At 34.7% G+C, this 27,502-nt stretch overlaps 1 long non-coding RNA gene across 22 annotated transcripts in view; it reads left to right on the forward strand.

Moving 5' to 3' along the window:
• The window catches only part of LOC129060000 (uncharacterized), a 1,058,541-nt gene that overhangs the window by 637,898 nt on the left and 393,141 nt on the right, over window positions 1-27,502 (forward strand). For 19 of the 22 annotated variants that reach the window (XR_010140292.1, XR_010140285.1, XR_010140291.1 and 16 more), the window contains one exon: window positions 18,843-18,957. The exons of the other annotated variants lie outside the window; for them this stretch is intronic. This is a non-coding gene — a long non-coding RNA (uncharacterized LOC129060000). The remainder of the gene's footprint in view (window positions 1-18,842; window positions 18,958-27,502) is intronic. 22 annotated transcript variants of the gene reach the window in all.

Genomic DNA, 27,502 nt, shown 5'->3' on the forward strand with positions numbered 1-27,502 from the left:
CCACATTCCAGGCATATGGTCCTAAGTTTGAACAGAAAATAGGTTAGATACAGTGCATTCTTTAATAGAGCTTATAGTCTAGTTGAGGAGCACAAACTTTAAAACAATTATTACCAAAGTGAGGAATTTCACGAAAAGGGAAATCAAAATGATATAGGAGAAAAAAAGGGGCAAAAACTACCTTGGTTTTTTGGATCAGGGAAGATTCCCCTAAGGTAATGACTGTAAAACAGCATAGTGAAGAGTGAAGAATAATTAGGGGGAAGAGGAAGGGAAGAGGCCCAGAGATAAAAATGTAAAAATAAAATAAATCCAATATGCAAGAACTGAAAGAGAAAAGGAAGAGAGTGAAAGAGGTAGGAAGAAAATGTTTCCTTAGGAAAATATGCTTTCTTTTTATTCAACACATACTTGTTGAATGAGTGCCAAACAGTGTTCCGGGTGCTAGGAAATGCATCAGTGAACAAACCAGACAAAATGTTTACTCTTGTGAAGTTTATATTCCTTTTTCTGTCAATAAATGTCAAAGCTTATGCACTTTTACCTGTCAATAAATGACATACAAAGTGTTTTCTTACATTCATACTTCATGAAGTATGAAGTTGTCTTGTAAGTGTTTTTGTTTAAAAGACCTATAATTATTTTAGATAACGGATTTACAAAATATTACCTTGTTTTGCTTATTTACTGATACTTAGTACATTTCCTCTTTTATTATTCTTACTGACTTGCATTTCCTGTTCCTAAATTCCCAAGAGAAATTTTAGCCACGTGTAATACTTCAAGCATGAGTTTATATGGCTCAAATAAAATATATTACTTGCACCATAATTAATTTTGTAATACATAATTTTGTAAAAAACAGAAATAGAAATATGAATGTATTTTTAATATTAAGCCACATGGGGTGCTCATTGTCAGAAATCTAGAAATAGCACTTTCATTGTAGTTAATATATGTTATACTGCTTAAACTATTTTTTTTCAATTTTAAGCTTCGTAATATGTGAGAGAAAGAGAACTAGGCTAGTAGTCGCTTGCATGACTAAAAATGGTGCACAATTCAAGATGGGCTGATTGAAATCTTGTTGGTCTTCAAAAGTGTGGATGTTTCTTATTGTGACTAATTGCTTATGTGCACAGAAAAGGAAAAAAAATCCTAAAAACTGCAGAGAAGGGGAATGAAGGAAGAATTTCCACAGTGAATATTATTTGTCCTAATAATTAGCTGTTAAAGGAGACAGTGAAAAATCCCATTTTAGTGACAAAAGATAAAAGATTATTACATTGCATATAAGTAAATTTGAGATGAAATTTGAGACACTGCAGGATATAAATAATAAAACAATAAAAAGCTATCAAATTATTTAGTTTTTAGAACAAGTCATGAAACAGTTTGGAAAAATTTTAAAACAAAAATTTGAACTTATAAAGGATATTTGTGACAACAATAAAGTTTTGCTTTTCATGGTTGTTGATTTTTTTTTCTTTTTATCCTAGGTATAGGGCAGGTGAGCAAAAGGGAACAAGAGTATGAAAAGGAAAGAAAGAAAAGTTATATTGCAATATTATTAACACTTAAAACAGTAAAGTCTCAGTAAGTCATATCTTTATAAACCTATTAAAATGTAATAGATATTTTTCTAACTGATATGGTTTGGAGACAGTCCTGCAAAAGGCATAGAGTTATACTAGAACACCTATGAAATCTATAGAAGCAACACAGTTCCTCAACTCACTGGCTACTATAAATTGATGATGAAGTACGCTTTCGCCTCTGTAGCAATGAATACTTACATAAACTAATAACCTATTAATACCAGGAATTTTCCAAGGCAGTAAATAAAATTTATCCTTTGGGAGCAGCATAATGGGAACATTATCAGTATCAAAGCTTATTTTTAACACCTGCGCTGGTGGAGAAGATAATAAATGTAGATGAACCTTTTAAAATCCAAATGTGTCAATGTATTTATTTGTATAAAGTTGATCAATACAGAGAAGATGGCATTTCTTTCCTCTTATAGTCAGTCTGATACCAGGTATTTAAAAACATTCAGTTTTCATAGGATAATTGTGAACATTAATTTGTATATAATTTCAGTAATTTGAATTCAATTGAAGAACATATTGCTATTTGGTTTAGCTTTTTGAACTGTATGTGATTATGACCTGAAAGGCAGATTAATAGCAGGATTATGGTCTTATAGATCATACAATTCATTATGTTCTTACTGATCAATATCTGGCATCAGATACAACTTCACTGTATATGTTTCATTCATTTAGATGAGTAGATCTATATTTTTGTTACTTTACTGTGCTGCATATATCATGAGCCAAAGGCCTTTTTGATATCTTTAAAGCTATTATGCTTCTTATTGCTTTGCAACTTAAGGATCCTGTATTTGAAAGTTTGGACAAAGTCAATAACTTTTAGCCCATAGGTGTAAAGATAATTAAAAATGACATTTTCTTATATTCAGCTATTATTTTCAATCTTTAGTTTTCTCAGTCTGTTTTCATTACATGGAAGTCCTACTAACCAAATATCTTCATTCTTAATAATTAAGACACTTTACAGAAAGATGCATTCTTAAGATTCAGCTTCTTGCTGTATTCTGTGTATTGGGAACAATGAAAGAGCACTGGAGAGAAATGAATAGCTTTTAATCATAAAACAGTCCAAGGCTTTTGAGTCTGTGAAGTAATATTAAGGCACTTAAAAAACAGGCCTATGAATGATATGGATGGCTTTGTTTTGTTTCAATGTCTTAACCGATTAGGCCATGTTAGAGATAATATTTAAATTTTGGAAAAATAAAAACAACAATTCCTAAATCCTCTGGACTCTTTTCCAGTCTGAGGAGCTCTTTGCACTGCTGCCAGGTGCCACATTTTGCCATTGCTCAGCCAGCGGGTTCCCTTCTCTTCTTCCTGTATTCAGAAAATTCTTGAAGCTGCATATAGTAGCCTCTAATTCTTTATCTACCTCTGGATGGAAAACTCATTCATCTCTGGGATGACTCCAGTGGAGAATGAAATTACTGCCACTCTCTCCCAAAAAAGGCCGGTCTTCTTGGTATTCCAGAGGAAAAAATTCAAGCACTCTGTTTAGAGACTTGCTTGAAGAGCCAGTTAACTGGCATGCGTAGGATACATCCTGTGACTCAGTCTACCAATGCCCATGGCTATGCTTAGACACTCCAACTAAACAGGTGCATCATCTCTAAGACACTACATTAGTAAAGGACACATAGCATCCATGGTATTTGCACACTCAACAGCAGGATTTCTGATCAATGAAGCTCGTTTTTAATGCTGTAGACTCTTGAGGAAATTGAGCATATAACCTCTGGGAGCTTCATACTCCTTCTAAGTCCCTTCAAACCTAGGGAAGAATTATTCATAAACTTAGTATCCTTTGAATAATACTTCCTTGAAGATAGCGGGAGAAACAATATTCAAATTGCTCTACAAGTTAAACAACATTAGATGGGTGATTATTTTTTAAATTGTTTTTCTTCTAAAAGTATTCACATAGAGTTTCTTCTAATGGTCTTACTGAATTATTATTTTATTTGATACATTATAAACATCTCTATAAAATATGTGCTGTTACTTCTGTATACATATGAAATAAGCATTTTTGTGGTTGATTGAAATTGTATTACGGCTATGTTAGAAAATAAAACTTCAAAATATTAGTGCCGAAATAAAATTTTTAAAAGCTGTATTTTATTTATTATGGCAACATGTTTGCATTCCTGCATTATTTCCTATCTATTATGAATCTATATATTTTTATTTATAAACACGCTAAATGATACAAGGTATTACCTACTGAGCTCTTACTATGTGTAAGATATGTATATAATTAATGCACTGAATCTTTCACTTAATAAAGTGTAATTGTGACATTTAACAGATAAATTTACTGATACCTAAAGAGGTTAAGCAATTTCCTGAAGGTTAGTCAGCTAAATAGTGGGAAGCCAATACTCAAACTTCAAGATGTCTATTCTTGCCGAAGTGCTATTCTGCCTCCTGCTATATTTAATAAATTGTGTTTCATCATTAGAGTTCAGTTCAATCTATCCAGCATTACTGAGCCTCTAACAAGTGCCTGACACATGTTACCAAAAGAAACACAAAAGATTCAGGGTAGTGAATCATTCATTATGAAAATTCATTTCAAAAATTTTGAAAATTACTTAAAATTCTTAGTTTCTTGATAGAGCATTTGAATTACCAAATATTTAAGCTTTTCAGAATTTAGAAAGCATCTATAGCTATTTTCTGTAACTTCTGCCCAAAGATTGGCTTGCCACCGTGTCTCTTGACTGGAATTTCATAAATTTCTAATTTGTATCACTTGTTTATCGCCTTCGGTTGTTTGAACATTGTCTTATGGTACACCTCATGGCTTTTACATCATAAAACCTGTTAAGCCAAGGCCAAAGTCTATGGCTAGGGTGCCTTTGGATTTTGACACTATGTCTTTCATTTTCTCTAAGATAGTGACAAAACCTTCCATACTATAGGATTGCCTCAAGTTATAATATTTTGTATGATGTTCTGAAACATTTCAGAAGGAGCACATGATACTTTTCATTATTTTTTAATAAGATAAACCTTTGTAGTAAAATACTTTAAAATTTTACAACCTTTCTTCCACAATTGTTTTCTTCATGAACAATTTTGAGGTCTAAATTTTATGGGTAACCTATTCCATCTGACTTACAGAAATGAGTTAGAGATTGTCCTGTTATTAGGCTGATAGGTGAGTGAAAACAGTGGAACAAAATATCAGGCAATAAAATATCATTTTTGTAGGCTGTAGCATTAAATCTTTGATAACTGAAAGTCAGCTAGTCAATGTCACTAGAAATAATATTCCACAGGTATTTGTAATATATTATTAAGATATATGTCAGCCAGGGATGTATGTGTTAGAAACATAATGCAGTTGATTGTCCCAGGGTGGAAGAGAAATCAGCACCTGGGAAAATGGGTTGTGTGAAATTAGAAAAGTGGTCAGAAGCAACCTGAGTCAAGTCAAATGAAGACAAGTCCCGGATGCATATGGAATAAAATTGTGAAAAGTGTTATCCTGTATGTCAACTCAGGTAAACTCAATACACCATTATCAAAGGAAGACCAAATATTTAAGCAGGACATTCAGCAAATATTTCATCAATACTCTTCAACCTGTTATTGAATACATTTTGCAGCAATACTGATGATTATTGATCTATTTTTAGGTTGCTTTAATGATGATGATGAAATCTGTAGCGAGGGTAGGCAGGAGAAATGGGAATGGGAGACAACTTTTTGAATTAGCTAACAGAAGAACAGGAATGGCCTAGCAATTATTTTCTATAATAAAAGTGTACATTAGTCTTAACTTGGCCTTGGTAATAATGATTATCAATGAAACAACTAACCCTGAAAGATTTCTGTAATGTTTGTGCATTTGCCACATGAATTTTTTATTAATAATAGATAATGTGGCATGACTGGCCTCTCCAGGACTTCAGGAGACAAGTTCTCTGCCAAATGTTTTTGATCTTATTGTTAAAAATGTGGTAATTTTTTCTTCCTTACCTTCTGGTATGTTTCACTATTGTGTGTGTGTGTGTGTGTGTGTGTGCACATGCATGTGCTGATGGAGAATTTATCATGTATGTTATTTACGTACTTGGAGTTATTCATGTCATTTCTGGAACGCTTATCCAAAAAAAAAAACCCACATTAGGCTATATTAGTAAATGCAAATGTTTGCATTCTCTTACAACACCTTGTGGGTGACATTTCATTTTGATAGTGACAAAATGCTGGATATTATTTTTAAAATTTTTGGAAGTGATAGAGATTTCTACCTGGGCCATCCAGAAATGAGCAGGCATTTGTGACAGTATTGATTGCACACCTCAGAGAGATTTGGAAATTCCATACTGTGTACCCTAGAAAACACATAGTACTTGGTACTTTGAACACTTCTCATGAACTGATTATTCTAATCCAAAAGAATGCCCATTTTCAAATTGTAAATGAGTTTCCTTCTACACATAGCTTTTTGAAACATGTAAAATGCAGCAAAGGATTATTTTTATTTATTATTATTCATATTTAACTTGGTTTGGAATTGAATATACATAGCCACAAACAATAAAGAAAGCTTCCTTACATAAATAACAATTTAAAAGATAAAAGGACATTTAAAATTTGGTAGATCAGAAACATTTCAAAATTTGTTTTACACAAAATTGCCTGAGAAAAGTCCACTTATAAGTTCCAAAGAATAAGTCCCAGAATGTAAATATATGGTACCTATCCAGACATGACCCACTTCCATTTGCTTATTAAATATGAAGCCATTTCATTTTTCACAACCTCAAAATACCAATTTTGTGGAAATATTTTCCATATTTAACCTCACATATACCTATTCAAGATTTAGTACCCAATATATAACTGGTACAGTATTGAGGATTTTCTATTCATTGTTCCTTATGTTTCAAAAACCATACAAGAAAAATGCTCTCCCATCTAACTTTATGCCTTCCTGGAAGCAAGGATGTGATCAAAGAAACAGCTACTTATTTACTGGTAGTCTGAGGAAGGAAATGGAAGTACCAGCCAGACTTCACTTCAGTTTCCAACTGAATCAAATTTTAGTCTGATAAAGTAAAATCCATATTGAAATTCTACCAGCAAGGAGAAATAGGAGTGTGAATTTTTGGCATTCATCCTGTTTGAGTATGAATTTTGCTCCAAAAAATTAGAGTACAAGAAATTTTATATTCCTCTTTTGAACATCACACTTAATCTGTTTTAGCTCTTGGTGTCCTGGCCCAAAGTGGGATCATGAAGAGATCCTGGTCTTATCTGAGGTTGAATATACTAGGTAATGGGTGGGCTATAATCTAAGCCAAGATTTTCTTCTTTTCCTTTCTTTGCCTGCCCTAGTAGGGCAATCAGCTTTTGGCAGATTCAGAGATGCTCTTCCAACATCTCATGTATCCCACTCCGTCTAGCTCCTCTCCAGAGAGATCTGCTTCTCTCCAGCTCTGAGCAAGCCTTCCAGCTTCTAAAGGTGTAAACCTTCCAGAGTAATGCCTCATCCAGGACTCTAGATGCAGGGAGTAAAACGATGTTCCAAAAGCTGGGGAAAAGGCCCTCAGACTAAGACATTAATTTCTTTTCCAGTTGTTTTACTCCTACTTCTCTCGGTGAGGACTCTTTCTTCCATCAACAAAAGCCAGGATGTGTGTTTTTTTTTTTTTTCTTTTCCCTTAGTTTTGAAAACCTTTGCTTTTGCTCTTAACATACACACTTTCTCAAAGAAAGTATTAATGGTTCAGGACATAGAATATAAAGCTGATTTACCTTATTAGGATGGGGTAAACAAAAAGACATACAGCAATGACACAAAGTGTATATTTGCTTGTTTCAGGTTATTGTTCTGGCAATATTCAATGATTTGTTTATTCACTAAACACTGAGAGACTATCTTCCACATGACGCTAAAAGCTAATGATTCAGTAGTGAACAAGACAGAAATTTCTCAGAACTTGTCATCTGGAAGTAGACTTCTACAGCCTGGAAGATCGACAATTGCATAAATAACTCCTGTGTTCTGTGAGAGCATGTAGCACCTGCTTTGTACCTATTCTCAAGATGTAATTCCCAACCCTGAAAACTGAAAAGAAACAATAAGAAAATATATTTTATTTCGTCACTGTGTAAATTATATATTTTCCTTCATCTTTTACCCCAACTATCTACTTTCAGTATTTGTAGAGAAAGTCACTTTAGGCCTCTTTTTCCTATTTATTCAACCCATCTCAACTAATTTTGCTACTGATTACATTAGAACTCAATGAAGTGATCTTTTCAAAACATAAATATAAGATTAGTTGAAATTCTCAGAGAGCAATTGTGATAGAGATGACCAATTATTAGATTTCAGGTACTGTATATTATCATGTACTTTTTACTTTCCAGTAATTTTATGACAGAAAATGTATAGTCACTGAAGAAAAATTTTCTTACAAATTTTCTTCTTGTAATTTCTTTTAAACACTGTAAAAAAGATTAAACATAAGCAAATTGTTTTTAATTTAGCTTATTGGTGGTAATTAAGCTTTTTTCTAAAACTCCTTTAAACATCTTATGTAGATCATTTCTGCTCAGGGAAAGACTCCTGTAGCATCAGAAGAAATACTGTATTGCCAAAACATAGAAAATGCAGTTTGTTTTTAGACTTGAAACATAAAAATTGAAAATATATTTTAAATAAATCTCCTTGCTAATAATTCTTCTTTGCAATCATTGCTTATCTAATAGTGATAATTGAGAATTTTACATTTTATTTGCTGTAGGGTGCTTTAGGGCTACTTTTCCTGTAACAGTAAAATCACCAACAAGCATTCAGAGAGCTCCTACTGGGTATAGCACCTCTCTGGAGCTGAGGTTTGAAAAAGAATCAGACATTTTTCAATATGCTCCATTGATTAAAGAATGAGAGAGTTTATACAGGTTTTAATGAATGAGAGAGGATTTACATTTAATTTTAGGTCAAACCAGAAAGATGACAATGAATGTGGTGATATTTTTGTTACTACTTTGGGAGAAAAACTCCTGATGGTGCTGATGTCCAATGAAATGAGACTGGGTTCTGGAAGAATTTGATAAGTAGGTAAGTGAGGTTCTGCAGACTTAGATTACTGAGTTATTGAGTCAATGCCACTTCTTTATTAAGACTGCTAAAAGAGTGAGAGAATTTAGGCCAGTTCTTTCACATAAACGTCTTAGCTTGATAAAAAGTGAAATTATTGTTTTCAGCTTCACAAATTAGACACATTGAAGAGTTTCCTCCTCTGCAACTTTACTGTGAGGAATGCAATGACAGATTCTGTGCTGTGTTTGCCTATGAGATGATTTCCTTGAAGTCCCATAATGAGTTGTTTTTGGCAGGATTAATGAGAATTATAACGGTAAATGGATGTTTGCAGCTCAGTTGTGTTCCATCACGGAGTAACATGGGGTTTCTGGTCCCTTGGAGGCCATAATTGGTGGCATTAATGCACTTTTTAATTACACTTCTTGAAAAAAAATGAATTGGAACCAAAACAAAAGCTAAGTGATCATCTCTCTGCTGTTTCACATGGTATAAACAGAAGACTGTTGCTATCTCTGATATCTATAACTGGAATCATATTCTCTAGACAGAACATATGCAGTATATTTTGATGATGATATTTGTTTAACAACCGCTTATTTGCCTTTGTTTTTGCTCATTCTTATATGCTGAAATAAACTTTTATTAGATGCATATATAAAACACACATATGTAATACAGATCTATATTATACATGAATAAGAAATGCACATGGTATTATAACAGTATACATATTATAAATGTAAGTGAAGGCAAACAGAAAATAGTAGGCTTGCCTCTAATATTTAGACCCCTTCATTTGTTTCCCGATCCTCACTGTGCATGTTGAGCAATATAAGTCTACTTAATCCCTAAATCTCTATGAATGAACTAAATTGTATTAAGTCATTTCTCTTTTTCTTCTTTCACACATATCTGTGAAAATTACTAATCGTTACTTCTTCAGCATATCTCATCTTTGTAGTATTATGTTTGTTTGTGGTCTGCAGTGGCAAACCCAATATTTATCTATAGAATAGTATTTGCAAGGTATACTATGGAGAGAAAAGATATCTCATAAAGTGATATAAATATATAAAGAGCAAAATAATTTGAATTTTTAAAAATCTACACTATCAGCCACTTATTCCTAATCTACTTATAAATTGCCACAACTGGATTGGTTACAAGTATATTTCCTTCTAGCCACAATACACCTGTTCTTTAACTTTTCTATATTTTTAAATAAATCACAGGGTGAAATATTAGACTGTGGGTAATTGATCGGTTAAGGGGATATATGAGCAGTTGAGGTTAACTGATTATGTTACCACTTTCATACCAGTTCTTGCTGAAGCAAGTCACTAAGGAGCCTATTGCCTGTTTTTCCTAGTCTTTTATAAAGATATCCTTAGTATCTGGGTTATCCTTGAGTAACAGTACATGGGAGAGAAATGCATTTGGATCAGTGGCAAACAACTGTATCTGTGAAAAAAAATGTGCAAAAAACTAGATGCTGTGGAATTGCTCTTACATTGACATCCGAGGTTTGGTGAGACTTAGACAACCTCACATCTTAGAATTGCCAGCTTTTGTGAACAGAAGGCTGCCTTTCTCAATGAGATGTCTTTGACACTTACTATCTATGTCATTTTTACTCTTACCATCAGGTGAATTCTTCATTGATAGGCTCAAATGTCTGGTTTCAGGACTTTCTGCAGCCTTATAGCAGTTCCATTTTATCTTTGTAAGGAAACCAAATAAATAAATAAAAAGCAGACAAGTAGGCAAACAAAAATTCCCTTTCTGGTGTTTATAAATAGATATTTCAGAATTAGGTAGTGTGGAGCAGTCTACAATGGCTGCAGATTTTTAATATTGCCTACCAGAGAATGGGGGACCCAGCCCTGGTTTTATGCAGCTCCATTCTCCTCGTGTTCGTGATGATTGAGTGTGCTGAACTTGCTTTGTTTTTTCTTTAGAAGAGTGATGATAGTGATTAATTCAGTTGATACATCATTGTCCCATCCCCACCACTTTAGTAGTTTCCACAAAATGTCTTAAAATAACTCAACAGCATTTATATATGTGAGAATTCTGTGTGCTTTTGCATATTATCATTCTATCTATATCTGATGCTGATCTTGTCAGCCATGCCATCTAAAAATACTAAGGAAAAAAGGAGACCAAAATTCATATCAAAATTGAATTTTTAAGTGGGTGTCTAACACCAGATATCTATGTGTCTATACATATAGATGGAGAGATATACACATATGTACATATAAATATAATTTTAAAATTCATCTAGAGTACATTAGCAGAGAATATTTTGTCCTCATTAACTTTTCGTGATTTTAAATGATTTCACATAAATTGCATAGCATAACCTCTCAGTTTCATAATAACAATAACAATAAAAAATAATCATTTTTAAGTTCTCTTGAGTTTACTCTGTGCCAAGCACTTTGACATTAATTTTTTTCTCACACAGTCCTTTGGGGTAAATACTAGACTTTTTTTCAGGTTATGGATTAAAAAAACAACAAAACACACACACCTGAAGTTTAGACAGTTTGTGTTACTTCCCTGAGGTTACACATGCCTTAGCAGAGCAGGGACAAGAGCCGGCACTCCAGTCACACATATATGACTTCTAATACACATAGTTCACTTAACCTCTAAAACGCCCATGGGAAGAGATAGAAATGAGGGCAAAACAATAACAAACCCTTGGAGATATTTTTAGTAGCACTGTTCAGTTACAGAAAAGAAAGACACTAATAGGATCTTAAAAATTGTATTACTTAAATGGATGTTAGAGACTGCCTAATACATAGAGTTCACTTTCCAAGTGGAGAAATAAATTCTTGAGTTGAAATGGGGTAAGAAGGCAGGACAAGGTTGTAGCCCTCCTTTTTATAGGCTCAGTTAACTAGCACAGTCCTAGTAGGCCCAAACCCCATTCCTTATGTGAGGATTTGGATGATGTTCATTTCTAAAGACCACTGTGTGTAGAGCAAGGTAGATGTTATGAATGTTAGACTTTGGAGCTGAGCAAATTTGAAGTCTAAATTTAGCTTTCCTATTTATTAGCTGCTTGGCTGTGAGTAAACTGATTCATATAGTTTGTGCTTCAGTTTATTTACTTTTAAAATCAAAAGATCGTTCCTCATAAGGATGTTGTAAAAGTTAAATAATGCATTTGAAGCACTTAGCTAACAACAGTAAGCTTTCAACTAAAGTTTACATTATTGGGCTGGGTGCAGTGGCTCACGCCTGTAATCTCACCAATTTGGGAGGCTGAGATGGGCGGATTTCTTTAGGCCACAAGTTCAAGATGAACCTTGCTAACCTGGCGAAACCTCATCTCTGCAAAAAACACAAAAAAATAGCTGGGCATGGTGGCACACACCTGTAATCCCAGCTACTCAGGAGGCTGAGGCACAAGAATCACTTGAACCCAGGAAGCGGAGGTTGCAGTGAGCCGAGATCGGGCCACTGCCCTCTAGCCTGGGTGACAGAGTGAGATGCTGTTTCAAAAAACAAAAACAAAAACAAAACAAAAGTTTACATTATTATTAAGCACAAGTGAAACCTTCCTTTAGGGTGGGTAGTACACACTAGTTATCATGGTTCAACTACACCTTGTTTCTAAAAGACACTCTTAAACAGATGTTTGAAAATGAAGGTGAAATCACTTCTGTCTCAACAAACATGATTATCCTACTACAAATAGTGAAGTTTTAAAGTTTAAATTTTGAGTTTCGTTAATATCAGTAGCGTGGTTCCCAAATGCCTCAATACCTTAATGAAGCCTGTGGCTGCTTTGTTGTCAGATGTCGCTTTTGGAAACATTTTAATTGATAGTGAATTTTGAAAAAATAGGAAACATATTTACCCATAATTTATCACAGATGAATAAAGTCAAAGGCTTCTAAACAGATTTGATAGGGATTTGAGTTTGAATTCCAGCTCTTCCACTTGTTTGGCCTCAGGCAAGTGCTTTCTTGGACTGAATCACAGTTGCACCGGCTGTAAAAATGAAAAAATAATCTCTACCTTGCAGGAATGTTGTGACTATTAAAAATGATATATGCAAAGGGCCTAGGATAAGTCCTGGGACTTAGTAGGCATATAATAAATGGTAGCTATTAATGTTGTTAATATTTCTTGTCCAAGGCATGTGTAAATCTTTCATAATAATGCTAATCTGTCACTCATAATTTCAATGTGCAAATAATGTACCTGTATTTTATAATTTAAATGTGTTGTCCTAAAATTTTAAAAAATATAGTTGTAAAACCCATATACTATTTGGTGAAATACAAAGATAATTGTTACATTTTAAATTTCATTATTTTGTAGACTAGTATTCAATATTCATTGTGTTTTTATAGAAAGAATGGGAAATAATTTTCAAGGAAGTTAATTATTCTTTCTTTAAAAAATGTGTATACTTTTAACTTTTTCCAGGTGAAATACAGGGTGCAGTTAAATGTACCTAGAAAATTAATGACTGAAAAAATGAGCAAAATATTTTTAAATAAAGAAAATTTGTTTAATTGATACAGGAATATTTTAAAAGTGAAGCTGTAAAGTTTTAGTTATATTTATTCCTACTTAAAATATCTTAAAAGATTGATTTCCTTAGTGTTATATTCTCCGTTAAGTATATTTAATTTTAAAAGATCAGATTTTAGCATTATCCATATACTCATACAAGATTGGTTTATATATAAATTATAATCAAGAAATGCTTGAGAGAAAATGATATTCTATATTTTATTATACATTTAGACTCTGTGACTAGAAAAAAATGTGCATTTTGGCTGATAACTTCAAATTAACTCCTGATATTGTATAGTAAATTTTAAAATAATGAATTTTAGAAGCTAAAATTTTATTTCCCTACAGCCTTTTAAAACATCAGATTTTAAGACATATGAACTTAAAATAATAATTACATCATACTATTGGAAAGATTTATCTAAGTGTAATGAATATGACCATGGTTTTATATTTTAGTGGAAGAAGTTGCATACTATTAAATCTCTGAGTCTCTACATTAAAAAATATCACTAAGTAGTATTTTGAATATCATGGGTCAAATATACTAAAATAAACTAATTGAATAATGTTTTTTCATTACATCTATTTGAAGTTCTCAAAAACCTTAAATTTTATATACCAGAATACATTTAAAAAGTAAAGCCTGAGTAGTTTTGAGGAATAATCTGAGATCAAAAGTAGAATTTTGTCTTGGGGCTTCATGTCCATGTTGGGAATATAAATGTTATATTGCAGTTTATAAGATATAGAACATGATCAAAGTTATTTTCTTGCACTCCAAGGGAATGATGGCCTTGAGCATAAGGCCAAACACATCCTGCATAAAGGAAACTTTTGAATGAATGTTTGTTGAGTGAATATTGAATATGTTTGTACCTAATTGACTGTGAGTAGATGTTATTTTACTATATGAAAAATGAATTGAGTCAATTTGGAACTTTTAGTGAACAATTATAGAAATTAAGATAATCTTTTGCTTGTGTTTGATTTATGTTTCCCAAGTCAATATTCATATTCTGACACTCTAGGTAAATTCTACATTATCCCTTTGGTTTTTGTAGCTATCTGATTTTTAAAGCCCTTTAAAAAACATAGATAGATAGATAGATAGATAGATAGATACATGTATAGAGAGAGATAGGAAGATTTAATTGGTGTATTTTAGACCCTTGCTACCTTTGAAAAGACTTCTCTCTGAAGGATGAGGTCAGAATATATTTGCTAAAGAATCTGTGTGAAAAGTATTCTTAGAGATTATTCTTTGGGAATCTCAGTGCAAAGAGGATGGGAAAAGGGTATAAGAACCCACTTAAGATATTGTGTGTGAGCTTAAGACTATTTTCTAGATATTGTATCCATGACTGTGATATGTTTTGGCTGTGTCCCCACCCAAATCTCATCTTGAATTGTGTTCCCATAATCCCCATATGTCGTGGGAGGGACCCAGTGGGAGGTAATTTAATCATGGGGGCAGTTACCCTCATGCTGTTCTTGTGATAATGAGTTCTCATGAGATCTCATGGTTTTATAATGGGCTTTCCCCACTTTTGCTTGGCATTTCTCTTTGCTGCTGCCATGTGAAGAAGGACATGCTTGCTTCCCCGTTCACCATAATTGTAAGTTTCCTGAGGTCTTCCCAGCCATGATGAACTGTGAGTGAATTAAACCTCTTTCCTTTATAAATTACCCAGTCTCAGGTATATTTTTATTAGCAGCGTTAAAATGGACTAATGAAAACTGAAATGTCTTTTCTTTGAATAATATTGCTTTTTTATTATTATACTTTAAGTTCTAGGGTACATGTGCACAACGTGCAGGTTTGTTACATATGTATACATGTGCCATGTTGGTGTGCTGCACCCATTAACTTGTCATTTATATTAGGTATATCTCCTAATGCTATCCCTTCCCCCGCCCTCCACCACAAAACAGGCCCCGGTGTGTGATGTTCCCGTTGCTGTGTCCAAGTGTTCTCATTGTTCAATTTCCACCTATGAGTGAGAACATGCGGTGTTTGGTTTTCTGTCCTTGCAATAGTTTGCTGAGAATGATGGTTTCCAGCTTCATCCATGTCCCTACAAAGGACATGAACTTATCATTTTTTATGGCTGCATAGTATTCCATGGTGTATATGTGCCACATTTTCTTAATCCAGTCTATCATTGATGGACATTTGGGTTGGTTCCAAGTCTTTCCTATTGTGACTAGTGCCGCAATAAACATACATGTGCATGTGTCTTTATAGCAGCATGATTTATAATCCTTTGGGTATATACCCAGTAATGGGATGGCTGGGTCAAATGGTATTTCTAGTTCTAGATCCTTGAGGAATCGCCACATTGACTTCCACAATGGTTGAACTAGTTTACAGTCCCACCAACAGTGTAAAAGTGTTCCTATTTCTCCACATCCTCTCCAGCACCTGTTGTTTCCTGACTTTTTAATGATCACCATTCTAACTGGTGTGAGATGATATCTCATTGTGGTTTTGATTTACATTTCTCTGATGACCACTGATGATGAGCATTTTTTCATGTGTCTGTTGGCTACATAAATGTCTTCTTTTGAGAATTGTCTGTTCATAAACTTCACCTACTTGTTGATGGGGTTGTTTGTTTTTTTCTTGTAAGTTTGTTTAAGTTCTTTGTAGATTCTGAATATTAGCCCTTTATCAGATGAGTAGATTGCAAAAACTTTTCTCCCATTCTGTAGGTTGCCTGTTCACTCTCATGGTAGTGTCTTTTGCTGTGCAGAAGCTCTTTAGTTTAATTAGATCCCATTTGCCTATTTTGGCTTTTGTTGCCATTGCTTTTGGTGTTTTAGACATGAAGTCCTTGCCCATGCCTATGTCCTGAATGGTATTGCCTAGGTTTTCTTCTAGGGTTTTTATGGTTTTAGGTCTAACATTTAAGTCTTTAATCCATCTTGAATTAATTTTTGTATAAGGTGTAAGGAAGTGATCCAGTTTCAGCTTTCCACATATGGCTAGCCAGTTTTCCCAGAACCATTTATTAAATAGGGAATCCTTTCCCCATTTCTTGTTTTTGTCAGGTTTATCAAAGATCAGATAGTTGTAGATGTGTGGTATTGTTTCTGAGGGCTCTATTCTGTTCCATTGGTCTATATCTCTGTTGTGGTACCAGTACCATGCTGTTTTGGTTACTGTAGCCTTGTAGTATAGTTTAAAGTCAGGTAGCATGATGCCTCCAGCTTTGTTCTTTTGGCTTAGGATTGACTTGTCAATGTGGGCTCTTTTTTGGTTCCATATGAACTTTAAAGTAGTTTTTTCCAATTCTGTGAAGAAAGTCATTGGTAGCTTGATGAGGATGGCATTGAATCTATAAATTACCTTGGACATTATGGCCATTTTCACGATATTGATTCTTCCTATCCATGAGCATGGAATATTCTTCCATTTATTTGTGTCCTCTTTTATTTCGTTGAGCAGTGGTTTGTAGTTCTCCTCAAAGAGATCCTTCACATCCGTTGTAAGTTGGATTCCTAGGTATTTTATTCTCTTTGAAGCAGTTGTGAATAGGAGTTCACTCATGATTTGGCTCTCTGTGTGTTATTGGTGTATAAGAATGCTTGTGATTTTTGCACATTGATTTTGTATCCTGAGACTTTGCTGAAGTTGCTTATCAGCTTAAGGAGATTTTGGGCAGAGATGATGGGGTTTTCTAGCTATACAATCATGTCATCTGCAAACAGGGACAATTTGACTTCCTCTTTTCATAATTGAATACCCTTTATTTCTTTCTCCTGCCTGATTTTCCTGGCCAGAATTTCCAACACTATGTTGAATAGGAGTGGTGAGAGAGGGCATCCCTGTCTTGTGCCAGTTTTCAAAGGGAATGCTTCCAGTTTTTGCCCATTCAGTATGATATTGGCTGTGGATTGTTAATAAATAGCTCTCATTATTTTGAGATACGTCCCATCAATACCTAATTAATTGAGAGTTTTTAGCATGAAGGGCTGTTGAATTTTGTCAAAGGCCTTTTCTGCATCTATTGAGATAATCATGTGGTTTTTGTCTTTGGTTCTGTTTATATGCTGGATTATGTTTATTGATTTGCATATGTTGAACCAGCCTTGCATCCCAGGAATGAAGCCCACTTGATCATGGTGGATAAGCTTTTTGATGTGCTGCTGGATTCAATTTGCACCTCTAGGGTCAGGGCATAGCCAAACAAAAGGCAGCAGTAACCTTTGCAGACTTAAATGTCCCTGTCTGACAGCTTTGAAGAGAGTAGTGGTTCTCCCAGCACTGAGCGGAAAACCATGGCATGAGAACTACATGATGAATGCACAAGCTTCAGTAGCCGATTTGATCAACTGGAAGAAAGGGTATCAGTGATTGAAGATCAAATGAATGAAATGAAAGCGAGAAGACAAGTTTAGAGAAAAAAGAGTAAAAAAGAAATGAACAAAGCCTCTAAGAAATATGGACTATGTGAGAAGACCAAATGTATGTCTGATTGGTGTACCTGAAAGTGACAGGAGAATGGAACCAAGTTGGAAAACACTCTGTAGGATATTATCCAGGAGAACTTCCCCAACCTAGCAAGGCAGGCCAACATTCAAATTCAGGAAATACAAAGAATGCCACAAAGATACTCCTCGAGAAGAACAACTCCAAGACACATAATTGTCAGATTCACCAAAGTTGAAATGAAGGAAAAAATGTTAAGGGCAGCCAGAGAGAAAGGTCGGGTTACCCACAAAGGGAAGCCCATCAGACTAACAGCAGATCTCTCGGCAGAAACTCTACAAGCCAGAAGAGAGTGGGGGCCAATATTCAACATTCTTAAAGAAAAGAATTTTCAACCTAGAATTTCATATCTAGCCAAACTAAGCTTCATAAGTGAAGGGGAAATAAAATTCTTTACAGACAAGCAAATGCTGAGAGATTTTGTCACCACCAGGCCTGCCCTACAAGAGTTCTTGAAGGAAGCACTAAACATGGAAAGGAACAACCAGTACCAGCCACTACAAAAACATGCCAAACTGTAAAGACCATCGATGCTAGGAAGAAACTGCATCAACTAACAAGCAAAATAACCAGCTAACATCATAATGACAGGATCAAATTCACACATAACAATATTAACCTTAAATGTAAATGGGCTAAATGCACCAATTAAAAGACACAGACTGGCAAATTGGATAAAGACTCAAGACCCATCAGTGTGCTGTATTCAGGAGACCCACCTCATGTGCAGAGACACACATAGGCTCAAAATATTGTTTTATTCTGGCTAAATAGATTGGTTTTCTCCTTCCTCTATAAGCACTCAGACACTCAAGAGAAAGGAAACATTTCTCAATCTCTCAGAGAGTTTAGGTTACTTTTATTCCCTAAGAAAAGCCTATCCACTTTCATCTTTTCTTTTTGGTAAGACACTTTATTTATTATTTATTATTTATTTTTTTTTTTTGAGACGGAGTCTCGCTCTTTTGCCCAGGCTGGAGTGCAGTGGTGCTATCTTGGCTCACTGCAAACTCCGCCTCCCAGGTTCATGCCATTCTCCTGCCTCAGCCTCCCAAGTAGCTGGGACTACAGGCATCTATCACCATGCTCAGCTAATTTTTTGTATTTTTTTTAGAGAGAGTGTTTCACCGTGTTAGCCAGGATGGTCTTGATCTCCTGACCTCATGATCTGCCTGCCTCGGCCTCCCAAAGTGCTGGGATTACAGGCGTGAGCCACCACACCTGGCCTGGTAAGACACTTTCTATTGATCCTATATTAAAGAAAATAAACACCTGTGTACTTCATTTATCTTTTGTATTTTTCATTTAATCCGTGCATTCTCATGATTTTTCACTATTCGGTTTATTGTTTCTTTTTAAAATTTTTATTTTAGGTTCAAGGGTATATGTTCAGGCTTTTTACATAGATAAACTGTGTGTCACAAGGGTTTGGTGTGTAGATAATTATGTCACCTGAGTAATAAGCATAATACTTGAAAGGTATTTTTTCCTGTCCTCTCCCTCCTCCCACCCTTCACCCTCAAGTAGACTCCAGTGTCTGTTGTTATTCTCCTTGTGTCCATGTGTTCTCATTGGTTAGCTCTCACTTCCAAGTAAGAATATGCAGTATTTGGTTTTCTATTCCTTAGTTTGCTTAGGATAATGCCTTCCAGGTCTACCTATGTTCCTGCAAAGGACATGATCTTGTTCTTTTTTAATGGCAAAATAGTATTCCATCGTGTACATGTATCACATTTTCTTTATCCAGTCTACTGTTGATGGGAATTTAGGTTGATTCCACTCTTCAATTTATTATCCTCTTCTCCCTCCACTCTGTTAGGGAAGTTGGGTCATAGCAAATAAAATCAAGAGTAATATGGCTGGGCACAGTGGCTCATGCCTCTAATCCCAGTACTTTGGGAAGCTCAGGCTGGAAGACTGCATGGGGCCAGGACTTTGAGACTAGCCTGGGCAACACAATGAGAACCTGTCTCTACAAAAAATTAAAAACATTAGCTGGGTGTGGTGGTGTTCACCTGTTCCAGCTACTCAGGGGACTGAGGCAAGAGAATTGCTTGAGCCCAAGAGGTTGAGCCATAATCATGTTACTGTACTCCAGCCTAGGCAACAAAGCAAAATCCTATCAAAAAAAAAAAAAAAAAAAAAAGAGAGAGAGAATAATCTGAATAATCTGCTTTTTCTTCTCGGCACTTGATTATTATTCAGAGCTCTAGTGTATAGGAAATAATTGGTTATCTGATAAGGTTTATAAATTGAAACTTAAATGTTTAAAAATGGGTTTATGTAGTAGATAAACAGATCTGACACCATCTATTAACTAATGGCCGTATTTATGAATCAATTAAGTTAAACATAACCAACAGTGTGTGGTACAGGTGCTAATTCCTTCCTTTAAACTCTTCTTTTATTTTATTTTATTTTTTTAATTTATTTATTATTATTATTATTATTATTATTATACTTTAGGTTTTATGGTACATGTGCGCAATGTGCAGGTAAGTTACATATGTATACATGTGCCATGCTGGTGCGCTGCACCCACTAACTCGTCATCTAGCATTAGGTATATCTCCCAATGCTATCCCTCCCCCCTCCCCCCACCCCACAACAGTCCCCAAACTGTGATGTTCCCCTTCCTGTGTCCATGTGTTCTCATTGTTCAATTCCCACCTATGAGTGAGAATATGCGGTGTTTGGTTTTTTGTTCTTGTGATAGTTTACTGAGAATGATGATTTCCAATTTCATCCATGTCCCTACAAAGGACATGAACTCATCATTTTTTATGGCTGCATAGTATTCCATGGTGTATATGTGCCACATTTTCTTAATCCAGTCTATCATTTTTGGACATTTGGGTTGGTTCCAAGTCTTTGCTATTGTGAGTAATGCCGCAATAAACATACGTGTGTATGTGTCTTTATAGCAGCATGATTTATAGTCCTTTGGGTATATACCCAGTAATGGGATGGCTGGGTTGAATGGAATTTCTAGTTCTAGATCCCTGAGGAATCGCCACACTGACTTCCACAGTGGTTGAACTAGTTTACAGTCCCACCAACAGTGTAAAAGTGTTCCTATTTCTCCACATCCTCTCCAGCACCTGTTGTTTCCTGACTTTTTAATGATTGCCATTCTAACTGGTGTGAGATGGTATCTCATTGTAGTTTTGATTTGCATTTGTCTGATGGCCAGTGATGGTGAGCATTTTTTCATGTGTCTTTTGGCTGTATAAATGTCTTCTTTTGAGAAGTGTCTGTTCATGTCCTTTGCCCACTTTTTGATGGGGTTGTTTGTTTTTTTCTTGTAAATTTGTTGGAGTTCATTGTAGATTCTGGATATTAGCCCTTTGTCAGATGAGTAGGTTGCGAAAATTTTCTCCCATTTTGTAGGTTGCCTGTTCACTCTGATGGTGGTTTCCTTTGCTGTGCAGAAGCTCTTTAGTTTAATTAGATCCCATTTGTCAATTTTGGCTTTTGTTGCCATTGCTTTTGGTGTTTTAGACATGAAGTCCTTGCCCATGCCTGTGTCCTGAATGGTAATGCCTAGGTTTTCTTCTAGGGTTTTTATGGTTTTAGGTCTAACATTTAAGTCTTTAATCCATCTTGAATTGCTTTTTGTATAAGGTGTAAGGAAGGGATCCAGTTTCAGCTTTCTACATATGGCTAGCCAGTTTTCCCAGCACCATTTATTAAATAGGGAATCCTTTCCCCATTTCTTGTTTTTCTCAGGTTTGTCAAAGATCAGGTAGTTGTAGATATGTGGCATTATTTCTGACGGCTCTGTTCTGTTCCATTGATCTATATCTCTGTTTTGGTACCAGTACCATGCTGTTTTGGTTACTGTAGCCTTTTAGTATAGTTTGAAGTCAGGTAGCGTGATGCCTCCAGCTTTGTTCTTTTGGCTTAGGATTGACTTGGCGATGCGGGCTCTTTTTTGGTTCCATATGAACTTTAAAGTAGTTTTTTCCAATTCTGTGAAGAAAGTCATTGGTAGCTTGATGGGGATGGCATTGAATCTGTAAATTACCTTGGGAAGGATGGCCATTTTCACGATATTGATTCTTCCTACCCATGAGCATGGAATGTTCTTCCATTTGTTTGTATCCTCTTTTATTTCCTTGAGCAGTGGTTTGTAGTTCTCCTTGAAGAGGTCCTTCACATCCGTTGTAAGTTGGATTCCTAGGTATTTTATTCTCTTTGAAGCAATTGTGAATGGGAGTTCACTCATGATTTGGCTCTCTGTTTGTCTGTTATTGATGTATAAGAATGCTTGTGATTTTTGTACATTGATTTTGTATCCTGAGATTTTGCTGAAGTTGCTTATCAGCTTAAGGAGACTTTGGGCTGAGTAAACTCTTCTTATACAATGAATTATGCTTGGATTTCTCAATAGACTTCTTCTAGCCATTTTCCTACATACAGTGGAGAAAATGTATGGATGATTTTTTTTCTGTGTTCCATTTTTAGCAATTCAAGGCCTTTGCTGCTTTCATTGCTAGATCTTCACCTTTTTTCACTTTTCCCTACACAGTTTCTCCTTCTGGCAATGGCACACTAAAAGGGCTGCTCTCCATCACTTTCTCTCTCAGAGGCCACTTTCTCTCTCAGAGGCCACTGTCTCTGGGCTCCTTTTGTGTCTTTTGCTTTCCTTGTGGTTGCTGCATGCTCCTGCTCTGTGTTTCCCATTTCTTTATTCCAGCTTGTGTGCTCTGTGGCTGACTGTACTTTAAGGAGCCTTATTTACTTAAAGATCCCACCACGCCCAACCAGTCGCCTAGGCCACTGACTTTGCTATTTGCATTTTTCATACCCTCTGCCTGATTGGGCCATTTTATTTTCTTTTGAATGTTGCCATTAACCACTATTTTGAAAGGAAGAGGCTGACTTTCCAGGATAGTGTCACCATTAAGATAGAAATGAAAATTTATTTTTTCTAAGATGATGTCATTTTTCTCCCCTTAATAAGACTAGATGACACCCCAAGCCCCTAGATGTAGTCAAAGGGAATATTTGTTCCTAGGGTTATAGGAGCTGACCAAAGAGCCTTTATTTAAGCCCTGTGGATTAGAGGGCAGTAATGTGACTTGCTCTGCACCCCCAGTTAGTGACTGTCTAGTATAAAATCCGAGATTTTTCTAGCCACTAAAAATTTCAGCATCTGGTGGTGCTACATGTGGCTGCTATAAACTTGATTAATGGAGACAGAAGACTGCGTTATGAGTGCTTGCTTTATGCTTTAGTGTTCTTCCCCAGAATGATTGTCATATCAAGCAACAGTTCCCTAAGCTTCTAATTATGACAAAATTCTTATTTTATGAAAAATTTTCCATTCCAACGTAGCATTTGTCTCCTTTTCCTTTTTTTTGAAATATTCCTTACTTTTTCATTTTTTCATATAAGTAAAACAAATAAAAAATATACAAACAAACATAAACAAGTGATTTTGGGGAATAAAATTGCCTTTAACTTCCATGTAAATGTATCCTCCAAAAAAATTCATTCAATAAATATTGACTGTCCCCTACTTGCCAAATATTATTCCTAATATAAGATAAAAAATATTGACAAGATTTCAGTATTTTGGTAATGATAATAATGTCTTAGATGAAGTGAGATAGACAACACACAATAAAATAAATGCATTAATAAGATACCATGGTGATGGAATGAGATAATGGCATAGGGGTAATGGAGGAGTGCTAATTTAGATTCAGTAATCAGGGAATATTCACTGCAGAGATATTAGAGCTGACATCCAAATGACAAAAACCAGGCCTAAGAAAGGCCTGGCAGCACCAGGTTCAGTGCAAAGACCCAACGGTGAGAATGAGCTTGGAGAGTTTAAGGAACATAAAGAAGACCAGGGTGTCTAGAGCAGTTTGGGAGTTGTGTGGTGTATGAGAGAACCAGAAGCTTGACAGATAACTTAGATAATGGTAGAGTTTGGATTTCATTCCAAATGGTAAAGAAAAGCATTGAGGGGTTTAAGAAGGGGAGTAACAAAAACTGATTTAGGTTTTAAAAAGAATATTCTGAATGCTATAGGAACTATGGACTGCAGAGGTTAGGATTTTGAGTGGAAATAAAAATGGCTATTAGGAATTTACTATAGCAATGTAATGAGGGATAATGGAAATTTGAACTATAGAAGTAGCAATGGAAATGAGAACTGGACAGATTCTGGACACGTTTTTGGGATACAGACAACAGATTTTGTTAATTGGTTGTCTATGGGGAACAGTAATGGGTAGTGAAGGAAGAGAAACATTAGGTATGATTCCTAGAATTTTGGCATAACACACTAGTTGGAGAATAGTACTGTTCCTCAGATAGGGAAGCATAGGTAAGAACTACTTCTACATTTTTTTTTTTTTTTTTTTTGAGACAGAGTCTTACTCTGTCTCCAAGGCTGGAGTGCAGTGATGCGATCTTGGCTCACTGCAACCTCTGCCTTGTGGGTTCAAGCGATTCTCCTGCCTCAGCCTCCCAAGTAGCTGGGATTACAGGTGCCACAACGACTCCTGGCGAATCTTTTTTTGTATTTTTAGTAGAGACGGGGTTTCATCATGTTGGCCAGGCTGGTCTTGAATCCCTGACCTCAGGTGATCCACCCACCTCAGCCTCCCAGAGTGCTGGGATTATGGGTGTGAGCCACCACTCCCGGCCAGTAAGAACTATTATTAACAAAATAAGTTTTAGATATTCAAGTTTAGGGTTAAATGGCAAAGCCTGTGATACAGATGTAAAATTGGAAATTAATGGCATATAAAGGATATTTAATGCTTAAATTGTTAAAAGGGGAGGGAATTAAGCATTAACAGAGATTATGCTAAGCAAGGAACATACTTCTAGCCTCAAGCCTGCTAAGAATTATCTTTTACTAAAATCAGTTTAAAAATCATTCATTTCAAAATCATACGATAGGTATATCTTTAACTTTTTAAGGAACTGTCAAGCTGTTTTCCAAAGAGGGTATACCATTTTACTCTCCTACTGGTAGTTTATGGGAGCTTCTAATTTCTCCACATCCTTGCCAAAACTTGGTATAGGCTTTTATATTAGTTTTAGTCATTTCAATAGGTGGGATCACATTGTGCTTTAAGTTTACTTTTCCCTAATGACTAATGATTTTGACCATCTTCCTATATGTCCTTATATACCACCTGTATGTCTTCTTTGGTAATGTCTTCAAATCTTTTACTTATTTATAATAGTTTTTTTGTTTTCTTATTACTGGATTTTGAGAGTTCTTTATATGTTCTGGATAAAAGTCTTTTATCAAATATATGCTTAGCAAATATTTTCTCTCAGTCTGCATCTTTTCGTTCTCTCAACAATATTAAGAGAAAAGATGCTATGTTTATAGCAGCTTTCTTTGTAATAACTCATACTGGAAACAACACAAATGTCCATCAGCTGGTGAACATGTTTTTAAAAAGTGTGATATTTTCTTACAGTGGAACACTAACTCAGCACTGACAAAAAGTGAACTATTGATATATGCAAACACCATGGACTAATTTCAAAATATTAATCATTGTTTTGAATGAAAGAAGTCAGACAAAAAAAGACACGCCATATGATTTCACTTATATAAAGTTATAGAAAGTACAGACTAATCTACAGTGACAGAAATATATCAGTAGGGAAGAGAGAAATATGAGGGAGGGATAACAAAGGAGCACAAGAAGACTTTCAGGTGTGATGAATGCACTTATTTTGATTATGGTGGTAGTTTCAAGGGTGTGTGCATATGTAAAGTCTTATCAAATTCTACACTTCAAATGTGTTGTTTATTGTATTCCAATCATACCTTAGTAAAAAAATTAAGAGAATAGAAAATATTTTATATTTCTAATTTTAGTAGATACTATCATTGGCACTATTGAAATAATCTAAAATACTTAAGATAGTATATCTCTAACTAGTTATTTCTACAAAAATAACTTAATTGTGCTGGTATTGGGGGATCAAGTATTTTAAGGTTTTTTTTTTCAATTTATAGTTATGTTACCAGGGTTTCCCTATACACCGCCATACATCCTCATGTATGAAATATTGAATAATATGATAATAGAAGTCTTCTATAGAATGTAGTTTCTACACTGATCTATTTAATTGCTTACTAAAAATTCCATAAAAGAAAAATAGTTAATAGAAGGGGCAGGATATAAAGGAAGAGACTACTTCATAGTATCTAAATGAATAAGAGATGTCTCTTGACCTTAAGAATCTAAATATAAAAGATGAAAGACAAGAGGACACTAACATTTATTCCCTTTTTATTCTGTCTGCCAGGAAGCTCGGAACCAGATTTTAAGTTCAGTCACAGCATACTTATTACTATGATGATGATGTTTAAATTTCCATATTGTCCTCAGGCATTTTTTTTTTGCTACTTATATTCTTTGTTTTTATATAAGAAAGAGACAATCTACCAAAAATAAAGTGAAAAATCTTTTAAGTGTCCCAATAGATAAACAAAACCCCACTTATAAAAGAAAGAATTAATTGAGTTCTTATGGAAATTTCACTAAATGAATTTATTCTATAGATTTACCTTGATTCCTTAAGATAAATCCTTATAGCTTGGTAAATTGATAAAGGTTGCTAACTTATTTAATGATCGCTGGTAAAGTATATGAATTATTACCAAACAGGTGAAGATAAAAAATATAAATTTCACCAAAGCATATTAAATACCTACTGGTAAGAATTGCAAATGTTCATTTTGTCTATTTTATATCTAAGAAATTGAAGATGAATGCTTATCCTATACCAAACTAAATAGGTTGAACCACTTATAATTGTGATATTCAACCATTTTTGGACTACAAAAACAGAGATTTCATGTGGTTCAGCCTAATATTAATTAGTGGCGAGCCCAGGTCTCCTGATTTTCAAGTCTGTAATATTTCATCAAACCATGCTAGTATTTCACAGATTTCCTCATTATTAAAGTCAGAGAATCCACTAATGAATTCTGGCCTTGGGACCCTGAGGTTTCCTATTGTGGCTGACAGCAAAAGAACCACAACAATTAAGCGCATTGTTTTTGGATAACTGCCTGAGCAGCTGTAGTAAAATAAATTTCAGTAGAATGTATTTTTGAAAGTTTCTCACTAGACATAAATAAATAGTAATATTGAAACTGTTTACTGTCTTTCAAAATGCTGTCATTAACTCATAATTTAAAGCACCCCAATATTTGAAAGACAGATGTATAAATGTTTATAGATAGAATGTAAGAATGTATCCAATTCAACATCAGTATACTAGCAGCCTTTAAATGCAGCCTCAGTACACATTACAAAGTCAAGTATACACATGTTCTTCTCCATTCAGGGGAGGGGGCGATAATATTGCACAAATTCAAGTTAAATTGACTGTGCATATCTTACAGTGGATGGAGACTGAGTGACCTTCTCTCCTCAGGTAATGAAACCCATATAATTTTACTTTAGCCTCTGATAATAGGAGTTATTTTTTCTTCATATTAGCAGTATTGTTTATTTTATTCAGTGGATGTTGCAAATTTAGCATCTTTTAACCATACATATCAACCGCAATAAAATAGTCCCTTGTATTCAAGTATGATTCTTTTCTATTTGGGACCCCAACTGAGTGGTGAATACTCATTAAAAATGTCCCTCTAAATGACTATAATGACAGGGGAGTTGAATAGTCAGTGAAATTTTCTATTATTTTATTTTATGTGTATTTTCATTAATAATTTATTGATATAAAAGATAAGAATGTTTTACCTCCACAAAT

The sequence above is a fragment of the Pongo abelii genome, chromosome 5, assembly GCF_028885655.2.
Source record: "Pongo abelii isolate AG06213 chromosome 5, NHGRI_mPonAbe1-v2.0_pri, whole genome shotgun sequence".
Taxonomy (NCBI): Eukaryota; Metazoa; Chordata; class Mammalia; order Primates; family Hominidae; genus Pongo; species Pongo abelii.